This window comes from Mytilus trossulus, chromosome 1, assembly GCF_036588685.1.
Source record: "Mytilus trossulus isolate FHL-02 chromosome 1, PNRI_Mtr1.1.1.hap1, whole genome shotgun sequence".
Classification (NCBI taxonomy): domain Eukaryota; kingdom Metazoa; phylum Mollusca; class Bivalvia; order Mytilida; family Mytilidae; genus Mytilus; species Mytilus trossulus.
This window is the reverse complement of record NC_086373.1, coordinates 82972055-82996427: the sequence shown is the minus strand read 5'-3', so window position 1 is coordinate 82996427 and position 24373 is coordinate 82972055. Positions and strand designations below refer to the sequence as shown.

The 24373-nt window shown below is 33.1% G+C and overlaps 12 non-coding genes across 12 annotated transcripts; all 12 read left to right on the top strand.

Moving 5' to 3' along the window:
* The first annotated feature begins 396 nt into the window (after positions 1-396).
* Trnan-guu (transfer RNA asparagine (anticodon GUU)) lies at positions 397-470 on the top strand. Its single transcript has one exon. It is a non-coding gene; the product is annotated as a tRNA-Asn (tRNA).
* Positions 471-904: 434 nt separating this feature from the next.
* Positions 905-978, top strand: Trnan-guu (transfer RNA asparagine (anticodon GUU)). The gene has a single exon. It is a non-coding gene; the product is annotated as a tRNA-Asn (tRNA).
* Positions 979-3262: 2284 nt separating this feature from the next.
* Positions 3263-3336, top strand: Trnan-guu (transfer RNA asparagine (anticodon GUU)). The gene has a single exon. It is a non-coding gene; the product is annotated as a tRNA-Asn (tRNA).
* Positions 3337-3770: 434 nt separating this feature from the next.
* Positions 3771-3844, top strand: Trnan-guu (transfer RNA asparagine (anticodon GUU)). The gene has a single exon. It is a non-coding gene; the product is annotated as a tRNA-Asn (tRNA).
* Positions 3845-5204: 1360 nt separating this feature from the next.
* Trnan-guu (transfer RNA asparagine (anticodon GUU)) lies at positions 5205-5278 on the top strand. The gene has a single exon. It is a non-coding gene; the product is annotated as a tRNA-Asn (tRNA).
* A 376-nt stretch (positions 5279-5654) lies between these two features.
* Positions 5655-5728, top strand: Trnan-guu (transfer RNA asparagine (anticodon GUU)). Its single transcript has one exon. It is a non-coding gene; the product is annotated as a tRNA-Asn (tRNA).
* A 434-nt stretch (positions 5729-6162) lies between these two features.
* Trnan-guu (transfer RNA asparagine (anticodon GUU)) lies at positions 6163-6236 on the top strand. The gene has a single exon. It is a non-coding gene; the product is annotated as a tRNA-Asn (tRNA).
* Positions 6237-6670: 434 nt separating this feature from the next.
* Positions 6671-6744, top strand: Trnan-guu (transfer RNA asparagine (anticodon GUU)). The gene has a single exon. It is a non-coding gene; the product is annotated as a tRNA-Asn (tRNA).
* Positions 6745-7120: 376 nt separating this feature from the next.
* Trnan-guu (transfer RNA asparagine (anticodon GUU)) lies at positions 7121-7194 on the top strand. The gene has a single exon. It is a non-coding gene; the product is annotated as a tRNA-Asn (tRNA).
* Positions 7195-20567: 13373 nt separating this feature from the next.
* Trnan-guu (transfer RNA asparagine (anticodon GUU)) lies at positions 20568-20641 on the top strand. Its single transcript has one exon. It is a non-coding gene; the product is annotated as a tRNA-Asn (tRNA).
* Positions 20642-21075: 434 nt separating this feature from the next.
* Trnan-guu (transfer RNA asparagine (anticodon GUU)) lies at positions 21076-21149 on the top strand. Its single transcript has one exon. It is a non-coding gene; the product is annotated as a tRNA-Asn (tRNA).
* Positions 21150-21583: 434 nt separating this feature from the next.
* Positions 21584-21657, top strand: Trnan-guu (transfer RNA asparagine (anticodon GUU)). The gene has a single exon. It is a non-coding gene; the product is annotated as a tRNA-Asn (tRNA).
* The last annotated feature ends 2716 nt before the right edge of the window (positions 21658-24373 follow it).

Here is a 24373-nt window from a genome sequence, read left to right as displayed (position 1 = left end):
TCATCTTGTCACTGATAGACCTAAGGTTATCATCAAAAAGACTTATAAATGTGTAATTATGTAGTAATTGTAGTGGAGGACTATGTCATGGATATATGTTCTGTTAAGGGTTTATGCACATTTTCGATCTAGTGAACGAAATTTTTATGAACATGTTCTGGTACTTGATTTCTGGTAAAAGAAACCCAGCTAGATTTTAAAGTCGAATTTTTAAAGATCGAATGCATTACATGTGGTGACATCATCACTATATGTTTCAGATAATGTCGATTAGACCGTTATAATCAATTGGTCAATATAATGCATCCTTTAATATGTTGTATACGGTATACATGCATATGACAAATGTCCAGGTAAAAACATCACTACCTAAAAATTCTAAAGCTTGACATGCCAGTCTCTGTGGCGCAATTGGTTAGCGCGTTCGGCTGTTAACCGAAAGGTTGGTGGTTCGAGCCCACCCAGGGACGTAGCATAATTTTTGCAAGAAGAAAATAGAGTTTTATTCTCATCTTGTCACTGATAGACCTAAGGTTATCATCAAAAAGACTTATAAATGTGTAATTATGTAGTAATTGTAGTGGAGGACTATGTCATGGATATATGTTCTGTTAAGGGTTTATGCACATTTTCGATCTAGTGAACGAAATTTTTATGAACATGTTCTGGTACTTGATTTCTGGTAAAAGAAACCCAGCTAGATTTTAAAGTCGAATTTTTAAAGATCGAATGCATTACATGTGGTGACATCATCACTATATGTTTCAGATAATGTCGATTAGACCGTTATAATCAATTGGTCAATATAATGCATCCTTTAATATGTTGTATACGGTATACATGCATATGACAAATGTCCAGGTAAAAACATCACTACCTAAAAATTCTAAAGCTTGACATGCCAGTCTCTGTGGCGCAATTGGTTAGCGCGTTCGGCTGTTAACCGAAAGGTTGGTGGTTCGAGCCCACCCAGGGACGTAGCATAATTTTTGCAAGAAGAAAATAGAGTTTTATTCTCATCTTGTCACTGATAGACCTAAGGTTATCATCAAAAAGACTTATAAATGTGTAATTATGTAGTAATTGTAGTGGAGGACTATGTCATGGATATATGTTCTGTTATGGGTTTATGCACATTTTCGATCTAGTGAACGAAATTTTTATGAACATGTTCTGGTACTTGATTTCTGGTAAAAGAAACCCAGCTAGATTTTAAAGTCGAATTTTTAAAGATCGAATGCATTACATGTGGTGACATCATCACTATATGTTTCAGATAATGTCGATTAGACCGTTATAATCAATTGGTCAATATAATGCATCCTTGAATATGTTGTATACGGTATACATGCATATGACAAATGTCCAGGTAAAAACATCACTACCTAAAAATTCTAAAGCTTGACATGCCAGTCTCTGTGGCGCAATTGGTTAGCGCGTTCGGCTGTTAACCGAAAGGTTGGTGGTTATATTAGCAATAAGAAGATTTTGTATTGTAAAAAGACGAAATATTGCAATGTTAGAAAATAAGATTATAGACATAGAACAATACTTTAAGTCTACTCTTGTTAAAAATGTGAACTATGCTTATGAACATTATAAACGCAACAATGCGCTACAATTATTTGAAAAGTATTATAATGAAAATAATCCAGTATTAATTATTAGAGACAATCAAATTCAAATTGATTTCTAGTGTGATAATTATCATGTGATGTTAATTGTGAATATATTACATATGATTGAAGTTGTAATCTTACAAGCTTATATTGTGATAATGTGAATTTTCAGGAGTATAGCCTGATTATTCTTTTTATATGTATTATGAATAAAATTTTATCAAGAAAAAAGCGCGTTCGGCTGTTAACCGAAAGGTTGGTGGTTCGAGCCCACCCAGGGACGTAGCATAATTTTTGCAAGAAGAAAATAGAGTTTTATTCTCATCTTGTCACTGATAGACCTAAGGTTATCATCAAAAAGACTTATAAATGTGTAATTATGTTGTAATTGTAGTGGAGGACTATGTCATGGATATATGTTCTGTTATGGGTTTATGCACATTTTCGATCTAGTGAACGAAATTTTTATGAACATGTTCTGGTACTTGATTTCTGGTAAAAGAAACCCAGCTAGATTTTAAAGTCGAATTTTTAAAGATCGAATGCATTACATGTGGTGACATCATCACTATATGTTTCAGATAATGTCGATTAGACCGTTATAATCAATTGGTCAATATAATGCATCCTTGAATATGTTGTATACGGTATACATGCATATGACAAATGTCCAGGTAAAAACATCACTACCTAAAAATTCTAAAGCTTGACATGCCAGTCTCTGTGGCGCAATTGGTTAGCGCGTTCGGCTGTTAACCGAAAGGTTGGTGGTTATATTAGCAATAAGAAGATTTTGTATTGTAAAAAGACGAAATATTGCAATGTTAGAAAATAAGATTATAGACATAGAACAATACTTTAAGTCTACTCTTGTTAAAAATGTGAACTATGCTTATGAACATTATAAACGCAACAATGCGCTACAATTATTTGAAAAGTATTATAATGAAAATAATCCAGTATTAATTATTAGAGACAATCAAATTCAAATTGATTTCTAGTGTGATAATTATCATGTGATGTTAATTGTGAATATATTACATATGATTGAAGTTGTAATCTTACAAGCTTATATTGTGATAATGTGAATTTTCAGGACTATAGCCTGATTATTCTTTTTATATGTATTATCTGAATAAAATTTTATCAAGAAAAAAGCGCGTTCGGCTGTTAACCGAAAGGTTGGTGGTTCGAGCCCACCCAGGGACGTAGCATAATTTTTGCAAGAAGAAAATAGAGTTTTATTCTCATCTTGTCACTGATAGACCTAAGGTTATCATCAAAAAGACTTATAAATGTGTAATTATGTAGTAATTGTAGTGGAGGACTATGTCATGGATATATGTTCTGTTATGGGTTTATGCACATTTTCGATCTAGTGAACGAAATTTTTATGAACATGTTCTGGTACTTGATTTCTAGTAAAAGAAACCCAGCTAGATTTTAAAGTCGAATTTTTAAAGATCGAATGCATTACATGTGGTGACATCATCACTATATGTTTCAGATAATGTCGATTAGACCGTTATAATCAATTGGTCAATATAATGCATCCTTGAATATGTTGTATACGGAATACATGCATATGACAAATGTCCAGGTCAAAACATCACTACCTAAAAATTCTAAAGCTTGACATGCCAGTCTCTGTGGCGCAATTGGTTAGCGCGTTCGGCTGTTAACCGAAAGGTTGGTGGTACGAGCCCACCCAGGGACGTAGCATAATTTTTGCAAGAAGAAAATAGAGTTTTATTCTCATCTTGTCACTGATAGACCTAAGGTTATCATCAAAAAGACTTATAAATGTGTAATTATGTAGTAATTGTAGTGGAGGACTATGTCATGGATATATGTTCTGTTATGGGTTTATGCACATTTTCGATCTAGTGAACGAAATTTTTATGAACATGTTCTGGTACTTGATTTCTGGTAAAAGAAACCCAGCTAGATTTTAAAGTCGAATTTTTAAAGATCGAATGCATTACATGTGGTGACATCATCACTATATGTTTCAGATAATGTCGATTAGACCGTTATAATCAATTGGTCAATATAATGCATCCTTGAATATGTTGTATACGGTATACATGCATATGACAAATGTCCAGGTAAAAACATCACTACCTAAAAATTCTAAAGCTTGACATGCCAGTCTCTGTGGCGCAATTGGTTAGCGCGTTCGGCTGTTAACCGAAAGGTTGGTGGTTCGAGCCCACCCAGGGACGTAGCATAATTTTTGCAAGAAGAAAATAGAGTTTTATTCTCATCTTGTCACTGATAGACCTAAGGTTATCATCAAAAAGACTTATAAATGTGTAATTATGTAGTAATTGTAGTGGAGGACTATGTCATGGATATATGTTCTGTTATGGGTTTATGCACATTTTCGATCTAGTGAACGAAATTTTTATGAACATGTTCTGGTACTTGATTTCTGGTAAAAGAAACCCAGCTAGATTTTAAAGTCGAATTTTTAAAGATCGAATGCATTACATGTGGTGACATCATCACTATATGTTTCAGATAATGTCGATTAGACCGTTATAATCAATTGGTCAATATAATGCATCCTTTAATATGTTGTATACGGTATACATGCATATGACAAATGTCCAGGTAAAAACATCACTACCTAAAAATTCTAAAGCTTGACATGCCAGTCTCTGTGGCGCAATTGGTTAGCGCGTTCGGCTGTTAACCGAAAGGTTGGTGGTTATATTAGCAATAAGAAGATTTTTTATTGTAAAAAGACGAAATATTGCAATGTTAGAAAATAAGATTATAGACATAGAACAATACTTTAAGTCTACTCTTGTTAAAAATGTGAACTATGCTTATGAACATTATAAACGCAACAATGCGCTACAATTATTTGAAAAGTATTATAATGAAAATAATCCAGTATTAATTATTAGAGACAATCAAATTCAAATTGATTTCTAGTGTGATAATTATCATGTGATGTTAATTGTGAATATATTACATATGATTGAAGTTGTAATCTTACAAGCTTATATTGTGATAATGTGAATTTTCAGGAGTATAGCCTGATTATTCTTTTTATATGTATTATCTGAATAAAATTTTATCAAGAAAAAAGCGCGTTCGGCTGTTAACCGAAAGGTTGGTGGTTCGAGCCCACCCAGGGACGTAGCATAATTTTTGCAAGAAGAAAATAGAGTTTTATTCTCATCTTGTCACTGATAGACCTAAGGTTATCATCAAAAAGACTTATAAATGTGTAATTATGTAGTAATTGTAGTGGAGGACTATGTCATGGATATATGTTCTGTTAAGGGTTTATGCACATTTTCGATCTAGTGAACGAAATTTTTATGAATATATTCTGGTACTTGATTTCTGGTAAAAGAAACCCAGCTAGATTTTAAAGTCGAATTTTTAAAGATCGAATGCATTACATGTGGTGACATCATCACTATATGTTTCAGATAATGTCGATTAGACCGTTATAATCAATTGGTCAATATAATGCATCCTTTAATATGTTGTATACGGTATACATGCATATGACAAATGTCCAGGTAAAAACATCACTACCTAAAAATTCTAAAGCTTGACATGCCAGTCTCTGTGGCGCAATTGGTTAGCGCGTTCGGCTGTTAACCGAAAGGTTGGTGGTTCGAGCCCACCCAGGGACGTAGCATAATTTTTGCAAGAAGAAAATAGAGTTTTATTCTCATCTTGTCACTGATAGACCTAAGGTTATCATCAAAATGTTCTGTTATGGGTTTATGCACATTTTCGATCTAGTGAACGAAATTTTTATGAACATGTTCTGGTACTTGATTTCTGGTAAAAGAAACCCAGCTAGATTTTAAAGTCGAATTTTTAAAGATCGAATGCATTACATGTGGTGACATCATCACTATATGTTTCAGATAATGTCGATTAGACCGTTATAATCAATTGGTCAATATAATGCATCCTTGAATATGTTGTATACGGTATACATGCATATGACAAATGTCCAGGTCAAAACATCACTACCTAAAAATTCTAAAGCTTGACATGCCAGTCTCTGTGGCGCAATTGGTTAGCGCGTTCGGCTGTTAACCGAAAGGTTGGTGGTTCGAGCCCACCCAGGGACGTAGCATAATTTTTGCAAGAAGAAAATAGAGTTTTATTCTCATCTTGTCACTGATAGACCTAAGGTTATCATCAAAAAGACTTATAAATGTGTAATTATGTAGTAATTGTAGTGGAGGACTATGTCATGGATATATGTTCTGTTATGGGTTTATGCACATTTTCGATCTAGTGAACGAAATTTTTATGAACATGTTCTGGTACTTGATTTCTGGTAAAAGAAACCCAGCTAGATTTTAAAGTCGAATTTTTAAAGATCGAATGCATTACATGTGGTGACATCATCACTATATGTTTCAGATAATGTCGATTAGACCGTTATAATCAATTGGTCAATATAATGCATCCTTGAATATGTTGTATACGGTATACATGCATATGACAAATGTCCAGGTCAAAACATCACTACCTAAAAATTCTAAAGCTTGACATGCCAGTCTCTGTGGCGCAATTGGTTAGCGCGTTCGGCTGTTAACCGAAAGGTTGGTGGTTCGAGCCCACCCAGGGACGTAGCATAATTTTTGCAAGAAGAAAATAGAGTTTTATTCTCATCTTGTCACTGATAGACCTAAGGTTATCATCAAAAAGACTTATAAATGTGTAATTATGTAGTAATTGTAGTGGAGGACTATGTCATGGATATATGTTCTGTTAAGGGTTTATGCACATTTTCGATCTAGTGAACGAAATTTTTATGAATATATTCTGGTACTTGATTTCTGGTAAAAGAAACCCAGCTAGATTTTAAAGTCGAATTTTTAAAGATCGAATGCATTACATGTGGTGACATCATCACTATATGTTTCAGATAATGTCGATTAGACCGTTATAATCAATTGGTCAATATAATGCATCCTTTAATATGTTGTATACGGTATACATGCATATGACAAATGTCCAGGTAAAAACATCACTACCTAAAAATTCTAAAGCTTGACATGCCAGTCTCTGTGGCGCAATTGGTTAGCGCGTTCGGCTGTTAACCGAAAGGTTGGTGGTTCGAGCCCACCCAGGGACGTAGCATAATTTTTGCAAGAAGAAAATAGAGTTTTATTCTCATCTTGTCACTGATAGACCTAAGGTTATCATCAAAATGTTCTGTTATGGGTTTATGCACATTTTCGATCTAGTGAACGAAATTTTTATGAACATGTTCTGGTACTTGATTTCTGGTAAAAGAAACCCAGCTAGATTTTAAAGTCGAATTTTTAAAGATCGAATGCATTACATGTGGTGACATCATCACTATATGTTTCAGATAATGTCGATTAGACCGTTATAATCAATTGGTCAATATAATGCATCCTTGAATATGTTGTATACGGTATACATGCATATGACAAATGTCCAGGTAAAAACATCACTACCTAAAAATTCTAAAGCTTGACATGCCAGTCTCTGTGGCGCAATTGGTTAGCGCGTTCGGCTGTTAACCGAAAGGTTGGTGGTTCGAGCCCACCCAGGGACGTAGCATAATTTTTGCAAGAAGAAAATAGAGTTTTATTCTCATCTTGTCACTGATAGACCTAAGGTTATCATCAAAAAGACTTATAAAACTGTAATTATGTAGTAATTGTAGTGGAGGACTATGTCATGGATATATGTTCTGTTATGGGTTAATGCACATTTTCGATCTAGTGAACGAAATTTTTATGAACATGTTCTGGTACTTGATTTCTGGTAAAAGAAACCCAGCTAGATTTTAAAGTCGAATTTTTAAAGATCGAATGCATTACATGTGGTGACATCATCACTATATGTTTCAGATAATGTCGATTAGACCGTTATAATCAATTGGTCAATATAATGCATCCTTGAATATGTTGTATACGGTATACATGCATATGACAAATGTCCAGGTAAAAACATCACTACCTAAAAATTCTAAAGCTTGACATGCCAGTCTCTGTGGCGCAATTGGTTAGCGCGTTCGGCTGTTAACCGAAAGGTTGGTGGTTATATTAGCAATAAGAAGATTTTGTATTGTAAAAAGACGAAATATTGCAATGTTAGAAAATAAGATTATAGACATAGAACAATACTTTAAGTCTACTCTTGTTAAAAATGTGAACTATGCTTATGAACATTATAAACGCAACAATGCGCTACAATTATTTGAAAAGTATTATAATGAAAATAATCCAGTATTAATTATTAGAGACAATCAAATTCAAATTGATTTCTAGTGTGATAATTATCATGTGATGTTAATTGTGAATATATTACATATGATTGAAGTTGTAATCTTACAAGCTTATATTGTGATAATGTGAATTTTCAGGAGTATAGCCTGATTATTCTTTTTATATGTATTATCTGAATAAAATTTTATCAAGAAAAAAGCGCGTTCGGCTGTTAACCGAAAGGTTGGTGGTTCGAGCCCACCCAGGGACGTAGCATAATTTTTGCAAGAAGAAAATAGAGTTTTATTCTCATCTTGTCACTGATAGACCTAAGGTTATCATCAAAAAGACTTATAAATGTGTAATTATGTAGTAATTGTAGTGGAGGACTATGTCATGGATATATGTTCTGTTAAGGGTTTATGCACATTTTCGATCTAGTGAACGAAATTTTTATGAATATATTCTGGTACTTGATTTCTGGTAAAAGAAACCCAGCTAGATTTTAAAGTCGAATTTTTAAAGATCGAATGCATTACATGTGGTGACATCATCACTAAATGTTTCAGATAATGTCGATTAGACCGTTATAATCAATTGGTCAATATAATGCATCCTTTAATATGTTGTATACGGTATACATGCATTTGACAAATGTCCAGGTAAAAACATCACTACCTAAAAATTCTAAAGCTTGACATGCCAGTCTCTGTGGCGCAATTGGTTAGCGCGGGGACTTCCGGTTTGGACATTCAGCGAGAAGGACGTATTATTCATAGCTGAATTTCAATCGAAATTGTTTTCGTCTTTGGACGAGCCATCCATGGCTTAAGGTGTAAGTGATTACTCTTAGTGACATTTCCTTTGATAATCGAGATTTATTTTCCATATATTTGACATTTTAAAGCGTTTTTGAAACCTCCCTTCACCATGCCTGGTGAAAGGGGGGCGAATAGAACTGTGAAGGAACAGACTGTCCTTGTTGATGTTGGGGACAATAAAAATGTTTCGGCCTTGTCTGTAATAAATAGTGTAGAAGCAGAAATTGGTGAAGGTGTAGTAGAGGCTTACGTACCTAAAAGCGGAAATGTTTACGAAATAACTCTTAAAGAATTAGAAGCTGTTGATTTGTTGTGTGATACTGGGTTCAAAGTTAACAATGTGAAATTCCAGCCGAACGCTGTATTTTCAAAGCAAAAAATGGTGAGCTTCCTAAATGTGTCATATTACGTGACGGATGATGAAATTACGAAAAAACTAGAGGATTTCGGTGCAGAACTTATATCACCTATTAAACGCCGAATGCATCCTGGCACGTCCATTGCAGATGGTACAAGGTACGTGGTAGTAAGATTCCCTGAATTTCGTCAAAGTCTACCGTACAGTATGAAATTTTCGACAGGTGTAAATTCGCACGAATACATACGAGTATTACATGATAACCAGAAAAGGGTCTGTTCGAAATGTTTCGAATCCGGCCATGTTTATATTAACTGTCCTGATAATATGTGTTATCGTTGCAAAGAGAGTGGTCATTTGGCACGCAATTGTCCGAAACCACGCTGTGATAAGTGTCACCGGTATCCAGCTAACTGTACCTGTGAATTTGTATGGGATCATGATCGTCCTGATACAGAACCCCAAGATGACGTGAATGCTGAAGACTCTAATGTCGAAAATGATAACGTAACTAATGATGAACAAATGGAAGAAGACGAAGAGGTTAACAATGATGATCGTGATGATGTTGATGATACGCTAAATTTAGATGACCGTGATGAAGTAACAGATGTTAAAGAAAATTCCGATGTAAATACTGCCCAAGATGTACTAAACCTAGATGAAAATAATGCACAAGATGAACTTATCCTAGATGAAAATCCTAAAACTGATTCCGGTGATGATGATGAACAAACTGAAGTTATGACAGTACATGAACTTTCAAAAGACAATTTAATTGACAATGAAATAAATATTTTGCATAAAAAAGGGGGGTCAAAAAAAGTGAACGAGTCAGTTTCTCATGAGTCAAATGTTGTGGTTGATTCTGATGTTGACAAAAATGCAGAGTCTTCGATTGCCAGTGAGAATGAAATGGAAATAACTGATGAGGAACTGGCTCGTAATATGGGGAAAAAAAGAAGGCGTCGTTTAGTTACTAGCCCCAACCTCACCCCTGAGGATATTAAGAAGATGAAGTCTAATCCTAAGTCTAAACTCCCCCCTAAACAACCAAGTTCAAGTTCATAGGTACACACCTTTATTGTATATTTTTCTTGTTGATGGTAAATATTGTTAGCATAAATGCTAATGGTCTCAGAGATGTAACAAAGTTTCAGAATTTTACAAAATATTGTACAGAAAATTATTTTGATATTGTTGGTATACAAGAAACCTTTTGGGATGATGGTATTATTCCAAATATTGAAAAATTTTGGGAAGGAAAAATATATTTTTGTAATGGTGTAAACCTGAGACAAGGTGTTGCTTTTTTAATAAGCAAAAGAGTACAAAATCAAGTGTCGGAAGTTCAAAGTTTTGACGGTAGATGTATCGATATTTCCTTTAAACAGGATGATAAAACTATTGATATAATTAATTGCTATGTTCCAAACATAATGCAAGAAAAAATTACTTTTTTTGAGAGACATACTTCTAAAATGCCGAATTCGGAAAATATTATTTTACTAGGTGATATGAATACATCTCTGTCAAATCTTGATCGTTGTGGTAAAACAGTACACACACAAGATAAAGCATACAAAAAACTCACAAACATTTGCGACACGTCTAACTTGTATGATGTATGGCGAGCCAGAAATCAAAATGCACGAACCTTCTCTTGGCGTCGTATCGTTCAAAATGTCCTAATACAAAGTAGAATTGACCACATTTTCATTCCGAAAGCATATTCACAATTCGTCAAAAACGTGTATTATAAACATAATACATTCAGTGACCACTCTTTTGTTAATCTAAATATAGATTTTACTGAAATTGAGAGAGGCCCAGGGTTATGGATATTTAATAATTTGTTATTACACGACGAGGATTATGTTCAAAAAAGGACAAGGTATGATAAGAGGCGTTTTTGGCCCCCTTCCCAAATAAGTTTATATATATATCATTGATAGTCTTAGGATAAAAACTCTTAAAAACTGTGTTTTTTTTATGTTCGGTGAAAGAAAGGTTGCCTAGCAACGGTTTTAATAAATAGCCAAATTATCACATATGCATTGCTTTCTTATTACAAATAAGCATAATTCAAAATAGTATTGTTTGTTTAACAATAACTTGAGTTTGCAAAGGAAAAGTCACTTCAATTTCAGTTTAAAAAAATGCTTAGCAACAACCTAGCAACAAAAATTTTGCCTAGCAACGGTTCAAAAATTTGTAATTTTGGCCAAATGAGGTATAGATATAGCAATATTTAAAGATTTAGCTACCGTAAATGATTTTTCTTTCGTATATATGATGTCTTGGTCATCATTTTTTTTCTCAAGAAAATGAAATTGACCATAGCAACCAAAAAACTAAAAGTTGCTTAGCAACAGCCGAAAAAGATAGAAATCAAATTGAACTACAGAAAAACAGTTTTGATTTTTAATTGTACAAATAAGAGTACAACCAGGTTTATAGAAATGTTAAACATGCAAGAATAACTAGAAGTAAGAAATGAAAGTAAATCAATTGTATAGCATGCTGATAAAAAGATTAGCAACCAAAACAGTGCTTAGCAACGATTAAATAATGGTGTATTTTTTTTTGTATACCGAAGTAGGTTTTTTGGTATCATATTTATATCTTGATGAAGTAAATATTAAATTATATGCTGTTACAAAAAACAGGGTTGAGATCTCAAAAAATATTGTTTAACCCCGCAGCATTTAAGTCAGGAGCCTCTGACCTTTGTTAGTGTTTTATGATTTTTCATTTTAGTTTCTTGTGTATAAATCGGAGTTTAGTATGACGCCAAATATTACTGAACTAGCATACATATTTGATTAGGGACCAGCTGAAAGATGCTTCAGGGTGTTGAAGTTTCTCGCGGCATTGAAGACCCATTGGTGGCCTTCAGTTGTTGTTTGCTCTTTGGTCGGGTTGTTGTCTCTTTCCCCAACTTATTCTCAATTTTAGTATTAGATAAAAGATAGCTATCAAGGAATTGGTCTGTTTAATAAAAAAAAAGCATAAATAGAAATTATATAAGAATGTGTCCCCAGTATAGTATACCATGAAAATGGGGCAGCATCTCTAATTTGGCATTAAAATTAGAAATATCATATCACACGGAACATGTGAAGTAAGTTTCAAGTTGATTGGACTTCAACTTCATCAAAAAATTACCTCGACCAAAAACTTTAACATGAAGCGCGACAGATGGACGAACGGACGGACGGGCGGACGGCGGACGAACGAACATACGGACGAACAGACCGGAAAACATAATGTATATAAATGGGCCATAAAAACTTCAAGTTATACAAGAAGTGACAATTATTATTCATAAATAATTGTGAAAGTTATGAATATAGCATTTCACATTTACATGATGATTACCGGTACATTGAAAAACTGGATTACTATTGAAGATTCAGTATCAGATTTATATAATACAGTATGTAGAGCAAATATGCATAGCCTATACAATGCCATTGTTTGTCATTTCAATAATCGTACACTGTGAACTTTTTAACACTTAACACAATATTTTAAAGAAGGAAATGCTTAAAAACAAAGTTCAAAATGTTCGATGAGGTCAGGCTTCAAGACGATAAAAACTCATGAAGATATGTAGACGAAAGAGGCATGAACATCTTCAAGCTTCTCTACAAATATATTATTTCTACGATATATATCCTGAAATTAGCACATTGATCGTCAGTGTAAAGAATCATGTGCAATCATACCACATCTCCTTATCTTATCCAAAATGTTTTGGTTTTTTTAATGAAACAGTTATTGGTAAGTAGTATTTTATACCTAAAAACATTTGAATTTGATAAGAAACGTAGACACACTTCATTAAAGACCATTAAAGGGTCTTGGTGGCCGAGTGGTCTAAGAAGTTACTTCTGTAATCCCTAGCTAGTCAACACTGAAGTTGTGAGTTCGACCCCCGATGGTGCGGGTGCACTCGTTTTCAACCCGAATTTATCCTTTTTAAGTTGATCTATTTATTATTTTTATTCTGAATGTCTGAATGTCTAACCAAAAGGTTTCAATTTTCAAGATTTGCAGCCGATTTCATTGAGTGTGTAGCCAAAGGTATAGTCTTTGGTAAGCTTGCTTGTTAGCTGAACCGTGAAGTCATTATTTTGTCAGGTTTACTACCCTCTTTTCGAAGTAGCATAGTCCATCAGATAGAAAGATTGGCAATCTGCTGAAGTAGTATATTCTTAAAGGAGGGTAGTTAACCTGACCTAACAATGACTTTATGGTTCATCTTACTAACAAACAAACTAAAGATATTACCTTTGACTTCACACTCAATGATGTCGGCTGTAGAAGTCACCAAGTTCAACCTTTCCGGTATTGAATAAATATTTAAAATTACTAAAAAAATCTTATTTATTGCATTAGGGACATTTAACTGTAGTACTAGTAGTGCAATTTGTGTCTTCAGTAATATATATATATAGCATGTGAGAGGGAAAACAAGTTCAACTACCGTTTTTGGTGATTATTCAACAACTACCCTAATTGTTTTTTTTTTAAGTACCAAGAAATATTGACTAAGTCCAAAAGCCTGACATTTTTAGAATATTTGAAGAATAACAAAAATCCGGTGGCAATGCATGCTTCAATTAGGTGTACAATAAATGTATTAAAGCTGTATCTCTAAAACTGTAGGATAACCAAGTGGTGGATCCAGAAATGTTCATAAGTGAAGGCCAACTGGCTGCCTAAGAGAGGGCATGATTTTGTCAAGCTTCAGTGATTTCCTATATATAAGCAACCATTTTATTTCTCAAAAGGGGAGCCGGTCCCCCTCCCCTCCTCCTAAATCCGTCTCTGTAACCGACTCTTCATATATATAGCTTGTACCAAAAAGTTAATGTGTCAATATACCGGACATTTAAAGAAAGTTTAATAAAAAAAAATCAAAACCCTGTAGACATATACATCTCTATTATAAATAAAAAGCTTTTTAGGTCAAAATCTTAAGGCGATAAATAGACGTATATGTCCGGACAGAAACAAACGGACGGATGGATGGATGGACGTACGGACAGATCTAAATTAACGAACGTGCTCGACATTAAAAAGTAAAATATGTTAAAAGTAATTTCGCTATAGCATGTTTTATTTGAAAATCCAAATTGGATCTGAGTCAATTGAATGCTACATGTGTACTTTTTTTTTATGGTTACAGCTTGTCAAAAGAGTGCTCTGACACATGTATAAGAAAAATCATTAGTGTACCGATATATCAGTCGGAAACCAGGTTGAAATAGAACAAAAGAATCGAAGCTCTCTATTAGAGAAGGCGATAAATGTTTACTGTATTGTTTACTATAGTGACAATTTTTTTAAAAGTTAATAGAAACAAACAAAACTGCAATTTTCTTCTCAATTACGAGGTGTTTTATTTCAAAAACACCATTTGCATAAGTTTTCAATTTATCTAGTACATAGTTAAGCAGAACAATTAGATATCAAGTCGACGTCATGGGTATCTTTCAAGTTGGATGACAAAAATCCATAACCTCTGATTTTTTTGAAAAAATTACCACGGACGGAAAACATATCAATCTATTAGTTCAGTAATTTTCGTGTCTTCCCTTCCATTATGTGACTGAAGAAAAAAAATCTGAAAAAAGTAACAATTGTATCGAAAAGAGAAAATCGAGTGCACCTTTTTATGTTAGGGCGTGTTTGAGTTGAGTATTTTGTCTTGATATCGTTCAAAGTAAGAATATTTCATACATCGTCTCGCTTCAGATTTTATCATTTTTATATATTAAAGCTACAGGTTGACTTTATAACACAAACAAATAACAGTACTAAAAGATGAAATATATGGGTCAAGTGAAATACCTATCTAATGAGTCACAAAAACAGGGAAGGTGTGTTCGAATAGCTATTTTTTTTACTGAAAGTACTTGACAACAGTTTTACAAGTTGGGTGATGAAAATGCATATCTTCGAAAAATTCTAATTTTTTGTGTGTGATAACTAGGGTTTATAGCCTTCAACCACTTAAAAATTCTAGTCTGCCCTTCCACGAAATATTTAATCAGATTTTTTTTAAATGTTTATGATTTTTCGAAAATTCCACCTGACAACCGATCAGACAATAGTTTTAAGTTGAATCAATGCAGACAAGATCATTAACTGATGCTCATTAGCTAGTTGATACATTTGTCTTTTAAAATATAACTGACATATAAGGATCGTATAGGTGCAATGTGGATAAATTTATCGATTTCCAAGAGCAAAATTGGTAGCGCGTCATCGCTACAATGGCTTCCATTTTTACGATTGTGAAAATGAACTGGCGTAATGGGGAGATAATTTTGACGAAGTAGAATCCTTACTGATATGAAAAGGCTGGAACACATAATTTACAGTATTGTATAAGTGTAGTTAACTTATTTTCAGTATCAACTGCTCTTAAATTTACATGGAATGATGTTTATAATTACATTTCATACTTTGGATTCAACATTAATACTGTTTGCACTGATGCATAATATAACGTTTTAGTTTAGTACTGTATTTAGATATTTGTCTATTAACAAGTCATGGTATCTATAGTATGTACGAAATTATGGACAATTCACAACAACAAACAAATGGAAGTTTTTAACGACCTTGACTGGCTATACAGCCCTTGCACGGTCGGCTTATACAATTCACATATACTTCATCAAAACTTATATATTTGCACTTTGAAGTTTTCTATTTTACCATCTACAGAAAAATATGTTACATATCTATTGGTTTAAATTTTGACAATTCACAATTACTTAATTTAAACCAATAGATATGTAACATATTTTTCTGTAGATGGTAAAATAGAAAACTTCAAAGTGCAAAATATATAAGTTTTGATGAAATGATTTTCTTCAGAACTACAAAAAGGGTTTGAATTTATTGTGAATTTATTATAAAATTCATTTGTAAGATTTCGTTGAATATTTGAAAATAATAATGAATAAAAATTAATTCACCATATTTCAAGGGACAAAACTCTGTATTTGGCTGCATAGTGTTTTGACTATTTTGATTTATATGGGTCTAATTTCACGTACATTATATTTCTTTAAGAGAGTGACAGTCTTGATGACTGGATACGGCGTAATACTATCCGTACGTGATATTCTGATCGATTATGTATCCCGGAATAATTTCTTACCCGTGCCGTTCCCTATGACGTATTACAATGACTTGCCAAAATAATGTAAACAATCGGATTATTTTTCAAATTTTTAGACATGAGCGCCAACGTAGACCACCATGATATTTTGTTATGGAAAAGATACAGAAGAGTACCGTTGATGGTTAAAAATTTCAAGATGGTCTACGTTGGCGCTGATGTCAAATTTCGTCTCCGATCTTGACAAAAGTGTAGATTTCTTACACTTTTCGTCGGTTTAAGCCTTTTCAATGTCTAAGTTTGAACATATTTGAGTACATAACACCTAAAAAATAAGGTTCTACAGGGACGAACAGATACTGAAGTTCATTACACAAGCGTGATGGGATTCAACTTTAAAGTTTAAAAATTCTGGAAAAAGGGGGGCCAAAAACGGCCCTTATCATACCTTGTCCTTTCACGACTAATTGAAAAAGAAAAAAGCTGTAGACTTTTTGATGATGAGCCGCTTATTTGGTATGATAATTTAAAATTTAAAATTAAACAATTATCAAAATCATATGCGCAAAATAAATCGCGTATTGAAAAGTCAGAATATTTTAAGCTTCAAAATGAATATGAAAAACTATCGTCTATGGCAGTAAATAATGTAAATTTTGATGTAAATAAGTTCGAAGAAATGAAACTAAAACTTAAAGCATATGAAGATAAAATTTGTAAAGGTGCAATATTGCGCTCAAAGGCTCAATGGGCCATAGACGGTGATAAAAGTTCTAAATATTTTTTGCAACTTGAAAAATATAAACAAAATAGTAACGCTGTAAAAGAATTAAAAACGACAGAGGGCAAAATTTTAAAAACTACTGATGAAATTTTAGAAGAAGTACATAAATTTTATAAAGAGTTATACTCTAGTACAGTAATAGATAAAGATAAAGCAAAAGAAATTTTGGAATTTATTTCTGAAAAAGTTTCTGATGAAGACAGTGAAAATTTAGAAACCGATTTAACTCTGCATGAAATTAAATCGTCATTATTTGGCATGTCAAAAAATAAATCACCAGGTCCTGATGGACTAACAGTTGAGTTCTTTTGTAATTTTTTTCATTTGTTTGGTGAGATTTTTCTTAAAATTTTTAAAGTTATAGAAGAAGAACATATATTAACAAGATCCATGCGGCATGGTATAATAAACTTAGTTTATAAAAACAAAGGGGATAAAAATTCATTAAAAATTTTTAGACCGATATCTTTGCTTTGTGTAGACTACAAAATAATTGCTAGAATAATGTCTAATAGATTAAAATTTGTTCTGCCGAAACTAGTGTCTAGTTTTCAAACATGTTGCATATTAGGCCGTGACATTGCAGACACTACATCAAGTATAAGAGATTTAATTGAAATAATTGAAAATGATGATTTAGAAGCCTATCTTATAAAAGTTGATCAGGAAAAAGCTTTTGATAAGGTTGACCATGACTATCTGTTTCTAGTTTTAGAAAAATTTGGTTTTGGTCCTAAATTTATGCAGTGGATTAAAATATTCTATAACAATGTAAACAGCAGTGTAAAATGTAATGGTTTCCTTACAAAGTATGTTAAACTTAATAATTCAATAAAACAAGGGTGTCCAGTTTCTGCTCTCCTCTATGTATTGGTGGCAGAACCATTAGGTCAAGCTATAATTAAAAATAAAAATATCCAGAGTGTAAATATCCCAAAGTCAACTGTAAATGCTAAAATATTTCAACACGCAGATGACACAAATATTTTTACTTCAAATAAAGAATCTGTAAATGAAACTATCAAAGTTCTAAATTTGTACAGTGAAGCTTCTGGAGCTAAAATTAATAGACAAAAATCTGAAATTATGAGTTTAGGTTCTGGCAATATTACTGATTCAGAGTTAAATAAACTAAAAATACAAAAATGTGAAAATGTAACAAAAGTGTTAGGCATATATGTTGGAAAAGATAAAGAGTTATGTGAAATTCTAAACTGGAAAGATAAAATAAAAAAGATAAAAACAATTTTATTCTTTTGGAATAAAAGAGATTTAACTTTACCAGGTCGAGCTACAGTTTTAACTTCCCTTATAATGTCGAGGTTATATTATACTGTAACTGTATGTCCATTGCCAGAAAAAGTTAAAAATGAAATCCGTCTAATTGTTATAAAGTTTCTTTGGCAAAATAAATCACATTTAGTAAAATATCAAAGTGTAGTAGGTACAAAACTTGAAGGTGGATTAAATATTCCTGATATCTTTCTAAAAATGCAAGCCTTCAGACTAAAATTTCTAAAAAAATATTTGGATCCTGAATGTCAATCAATCTGGAAAGGTGCGTTTGATTATTTTATCACTAAAATCGATAATATGGATTTAAAACAAGATATTGTGTATACGCATTTAAATTCAAAACAGATTAAACACTTACCACTTTATTATCAAGAAATGATAAACGCATATTATAAAATAAAAGCCGATTTTAAAATCGAATTTCAAGTGCAGCATGTATATAATAATCCGCTGTTTTGTAATCCAAATATAACATACAACGGTAAAATGCTTCTGTTTGAAACATTCATTCAAACAGGCTTGATACGGATAAAAGACATTTGCTATGAATTTATGCCGGGTTTCTTCACATCAAATTCAATAGATGAAATAATAAAACAAAAATTTCCTGATGAAAAAACAGAACAAATAAAAACAGCTTTCGAAAAAATCATACGATGTATTCCTGAAGAGTGGAAAGAACTATTAAAATCCGAAAATCCTCTGAATGTTGAAAATGCTCCGATTGTTAAAATTTGTTTAGATAATGACAGAGAAATTCATTTTAGAAGTGCTGTGACGAAATTATTTTACAGCCTTCTTCTATCAAAATTTTTTGAAACGCCCTCTGCTGAAAAGCATTGGGAGGAGCAATACCCGCCTCTCAATTTCAAAAGTCTTTATTTGGTTGTCAATCAGAGTTGTTTACCTCCTGATTGTCATTGTTTAAATTATAGGATTGTCCATCGAGCTATTTTTACACTTGAAAAGTTGGTCAGTATAGGTCAGGCAGATACAGGCACATGCAAAGCGTGCGGCCTAGGTATAGAAAATCTTGGTCACCTGTTTGTACATTGTCAAAAGATTCAACCGCTTCATGATTACCTGAAAGACACATTACACAACATATTTATCAATTACCCACCTGATATGGTTAATTCCATTGATTATGAACAGTTATTTTTACTTGGGTTTTTAAAACGTTCACAAGATATTAATACATATTTTCTAAACTTTTTCCTTAGTGTAGCCCGAGTTTGCATATTCAAAACACGGAATTTAAAAGTTTTTCATGACAAAGAAATTGATGCACTACGTTTTTTCAAATACACAATAAGAAAATACATTGAATACGCATACATGTATTATAAAATGACACAACAAAGACAATTATTCTACAAATATTTTTTACACAAAAACACTTTATTAGATATTCAGAACGACAACATAGTTTTGTTTGTCTAGACAGTAACTTCCATTTGATTGGTTCTTAGAACAATAGATCACATTCCAACGTAAAATTATCGATTGCACTTAGGTGTGTTCGACTTTTGAAAATATTTTGGAGTTGTCTCGCTTTCAATATAGAATTTGTCCACCGTCTATTCATATAGACTTTTTTTTGGAAAAATGAATCGCAATCAAAAAAAAAATAGAGACATATATGCTGTATATATTTCTTTTAACTTTTAAAACATGTATCATCTAGATGTATTTTATTTTTTACTAATGTAGGAGGATAACTACTAACAACTCTGTATATAGAAAAATTCTCACCAAAGAGGGATGTCTCAATGGTGACAGTATGTAAATATGTAATAAAAATTTTATAAATGATAAAAAAAAGTTAGCGCGTTCGGCTGTTAACCGAAAGGTTGGTGGTTCGAGCCCACCCAGGGACGTAGCATAATTTTTGCAAGAAGAAAATAGAGTTTTATTCTCATCTTGTCACTGATAGACCTAAGGTTATCATCAAAAAGACTTATAAATGTGTAATTATGTAGTAATTGTAGTGGAGGACTATGTCATGGATATATGTTCTGTTAAGGGTTTATGCACATTTTCGATCTAGTGAACGAAATTTTTATGAACATGTTCTGGTACTTGATTTCTGGTAAAAGAAACCCAGCTAGATTTTAAAGTCGAATTTTTAAAGATCGAATGCATTACATGTGGTGACATCATCACTATATGTTTCAGATAATTATCGATTAGACCGTTATAATCAATTGGTCAATATAATGCATCCTTTAATATGTTGTATACGGTATACATGCATATGACAAATGTCCAGGTAAAAACATCACTACCTAAAAATTCTAAAGCTTGACATGCCAGTCTCTGTGGCGCAATTGGTTAGCGCGTTCGGCTGTTAACCGAAAGGTTGGTGGTTCGAGCCCACCCAGTGACGTAGCATAATTTTTGCAAGAAGAAAATAGAGTTTTATTCTCATCTTGTCACTGATAGACCTAAGGTTATCATCAAAAAGACTTATAAATGTGTAATTATGTAGTAATTGTAGTGGAGGACTATGTCATGGATATATGTTCTGTTAAGGGTTTATGCACATTTTCGATCTAGTGAACGAAATTTTTATGAACATATTCTGGTACTTGATTTCTGGTAAAAGAAACCCAGCTAGATTTTAAAGTCGAATTTTTAAAGATCGAATGCATTACATGTGGTGACATCATCACTAAATGTTTCAGATAATGTCGATTAGACCGTTATAATCAATTGGTCAATATAATGCATCCTTTAATATGTTGTATACGGTATACATGCATATGACAAATGTCCAGGTAAAAACATCACTACCTAAAAATTCTAAAGCTTGACATGCCAGTCTCTGTGGCGCAATTGGTTAGCGCGTTCGGCTGTTAACCGAAAGGTTGGTGGTTCGAGCCCACCCAGGGACGTAGCATAATTTTTGCAAGAAGAAAATAGAGTTTTATTCTCATCTTGTCACTGATAGACCTAAGGTTATCATCAAAAAGACTTATAAATGTGTAATTATGTAGTAATTGTAGTGGAGGACTATGTCATGGATATATGTTCTGTTAAGGGTTTATGCACATTTTCGATCTAGTGAACGAAATTTTTATGAACATGTTCTGGTACTTGATTTCTGGTAAAAGAAACCCAGCTAGATTTTATCGTCGAATATTTAAAGATCGAATGCATTACATGTGGTGACATCATCACTATATGTTTCAGATAATGTCGATTAGACCGTTATAATCAATTGGTCAATATAATGCATCCTTTAATATGTTGTATACGGTATACATGCATATGACAAATGTCCAGGTAAAAACATCACTACCTAAAAATTCTAAAGCTTGACATGCCAGTCTCTGTGGCGCAATTGGTTAGCGCGTTCGGCTGTTAACCGAAAGGTTGGTGGTTCGAGCCCACCCAGGGACGTAGCATAATTTTTGCAAGAAGAAAATAGAGTTTTATTCTCATCTTGTCACTGATAGACCTAAGGTTATCATCAAAAAGACTTATAAACGTGTAATTATGTAGTAATTGTAGTGGAGGACTATGTCATGGATATATGTTCTGTTAAGGGTTTATGCCCATTTTCGATCTAGTGAACGAAATTTTTATGAACATGTTCTGGTTCTTGATTTCTGGTAAAAGAAACCCAGCTAGATTTTAAAGTCGAATTTTTAAAGATTGAATGCATTACATGTGGTGACATCATCACTATATGTTTCAGATAATGTCGATTAGACCGTTATAATCAATTGGTCAATATAATGCATCCTTTAATATGTTGTATACGGTATACATGCATATGACAAATGTCCAGGTAAAAACATCATTACCTAAAAATTCTAAAGCTTAACATGCCAGTCTCTGTGGCGCAATTGGTTAGCGCGTTCGGGGACTTCCGGTTTGGACATTCAGCGAGAAGGACGTAATATTCATAGCTGAATTTCAATCGAAATTGTTTTCGTCTTTGGACGAGCCATCCATGGCTTAAGGTGTAAGTGATTACTCTTAGTGACATTTCCTTTGATAATCGAGATTTATTTTCCATATATTTGACATTTTAAAGCGTTTTTGAAACCTCCCTTCACCATGCCTGGTGAAAGGGGGGCGAATAGAACTGTGAAGGAACAGACTGTCCTTGTTGATGTTGGGGACAATAAAAATGTTTCGGCCTTGTCTGTAATAAATAGTGTAGAAGCAGAAATTGGTGAAGGTGTAGTAGAGGCTTGCGTACCTAAAAACGGAAATGTTTACGAAATAACTCTTAAAGAATTAGAAGCTGTTGATTTGTTGTGTGATACTGGGTTCAAAGTTAACAATGTGAAATTCCAGCCGAACGCTGTATTTTCAAAGCAAAAAATGGTGAGCTTCCTTAATGTGTCATATTACGTGACGGATGATGAAATTACGAAAAAACTAGAAGATTTCGGTGCAGAACTTATATCACCTATTAAACGCCGAATGCATCCTGGCACGTCCATTGCAGATGGTACAAGGTACGTGTTAGTAAGATTCCCTGAATTTCGTCAAAGTCTACCGTACAGTATGAAATTTTCGACAGGTGTAAATTCGCACGAATACATACGAGTATTACATGACAACCAGAAAAGGGTCTGTTCGAAATGTTTCGAATCCGGCCATGTTTATATTAACTGTCCTGATAATATGTGTTATCGTTGCAAAGAGAGTGGTCATTTGGCACGCAATTGTCCGAAACCACGCTGTGATAAGTGTCACCGGTATCCAGCTAACTGTACCTGTGAATTTGTATGGGATCATGATCGTCCTGATACAGAACCCCAAGATGACGTGAATGCTGAAGACTCTAATGTCGAAAATGATAACGTAACTAATGATGAACAAATGGAAGAAGACGAAGAGGTTAACAATGATGATCGTGATGATGTTGATGATACGCTAAATTTAGATGACCGTGATGAAGTAACAGATGTTAAAGAAAATTCCGATGTAAATACTGCCCAAGATGAACTAAACCTAGATGAAAATAATGCACAAGATGAACTTATCCTAGATGAAAATCCTAAAACTGATTCCGGTGATGATGATGAACAAACTGAAGTTATGACAGTACATGAACTTTCAAAAGACAATTTAATTGACAATGAAATAAATATTTTGCATAAAAAAGGGGGGTCAAAAAAAGTGAACGAGTCAGTTTCTCATGAGTCAAATGTTGTGGTTGATTCTGATGTTGACAAAAATGCAGAGTCTTCGATTGCCAGTGAGAATGAAATGGAAATAACTGATGAGGAACTGGCTCGTAATATGGGGAAAAAAAGAAGGCGTCGTTTAGTTACTAGCCCCAACCTCACCCCTGAGGATATTAAGAAGATGAAGTCTAATCCTAAGTCCAAACTCCCCCTTAAACAACCAAGTTCAAGTTCATAGGTACACACCTTTATTGTTTATTTTTCTTGTTGATGGTAAATATTGTTAGCATAAATGCTAATTGTCTCAGAGATGTAACAAAGTTTCAGAATTTTACAAAATATTGTACAGAAAATTATTTTGATATTGTTGGTATACAAGAAACCTTTTGGGATGATGGTATTATTCCAAATATTGAAAAATTTTGGGAAGGAAAAATATATTTTTGTAATGGTGTAAACCTGAGACAAGGTGTTGCTTTTTTAATAAGCAAAAGGGTACAAAATCAAGTGTCGGAAGTTCAAAGTTTTGACGGTAGATGTATCCATATTTCCTTTAAACAGGATGATAAAACTATTGATATAATTAATTGCTATGTTCCAAACATAATGCAAGAGAAAATTACTTTTTTTGAGAGACTTACTTCTAAAATGCCGAATTCGGAAAATATTATTTTACTAGGTGATATGAATACATCTCTGTCAAGTCTTGACCGTTGTGGTAAAACAGAACACACACAAGATAAAGCATACAAAAAACTCACAAATATTTGTGACATGTCTTACTTGTATGATGTATGGCGAGCGAGAAATCAAAATGCACGAACCTTCTCTTGGCGTCGTATCGTTCAAAATGTCCTAATACAAAGTAGAATTGACCACATTTTCATTCCGAAAGCATATTCACAATTCGTCAAAAATGTGTATTATAAACATAATACATTCAGTGACCACTCTTTTGTTAATCTAAATAT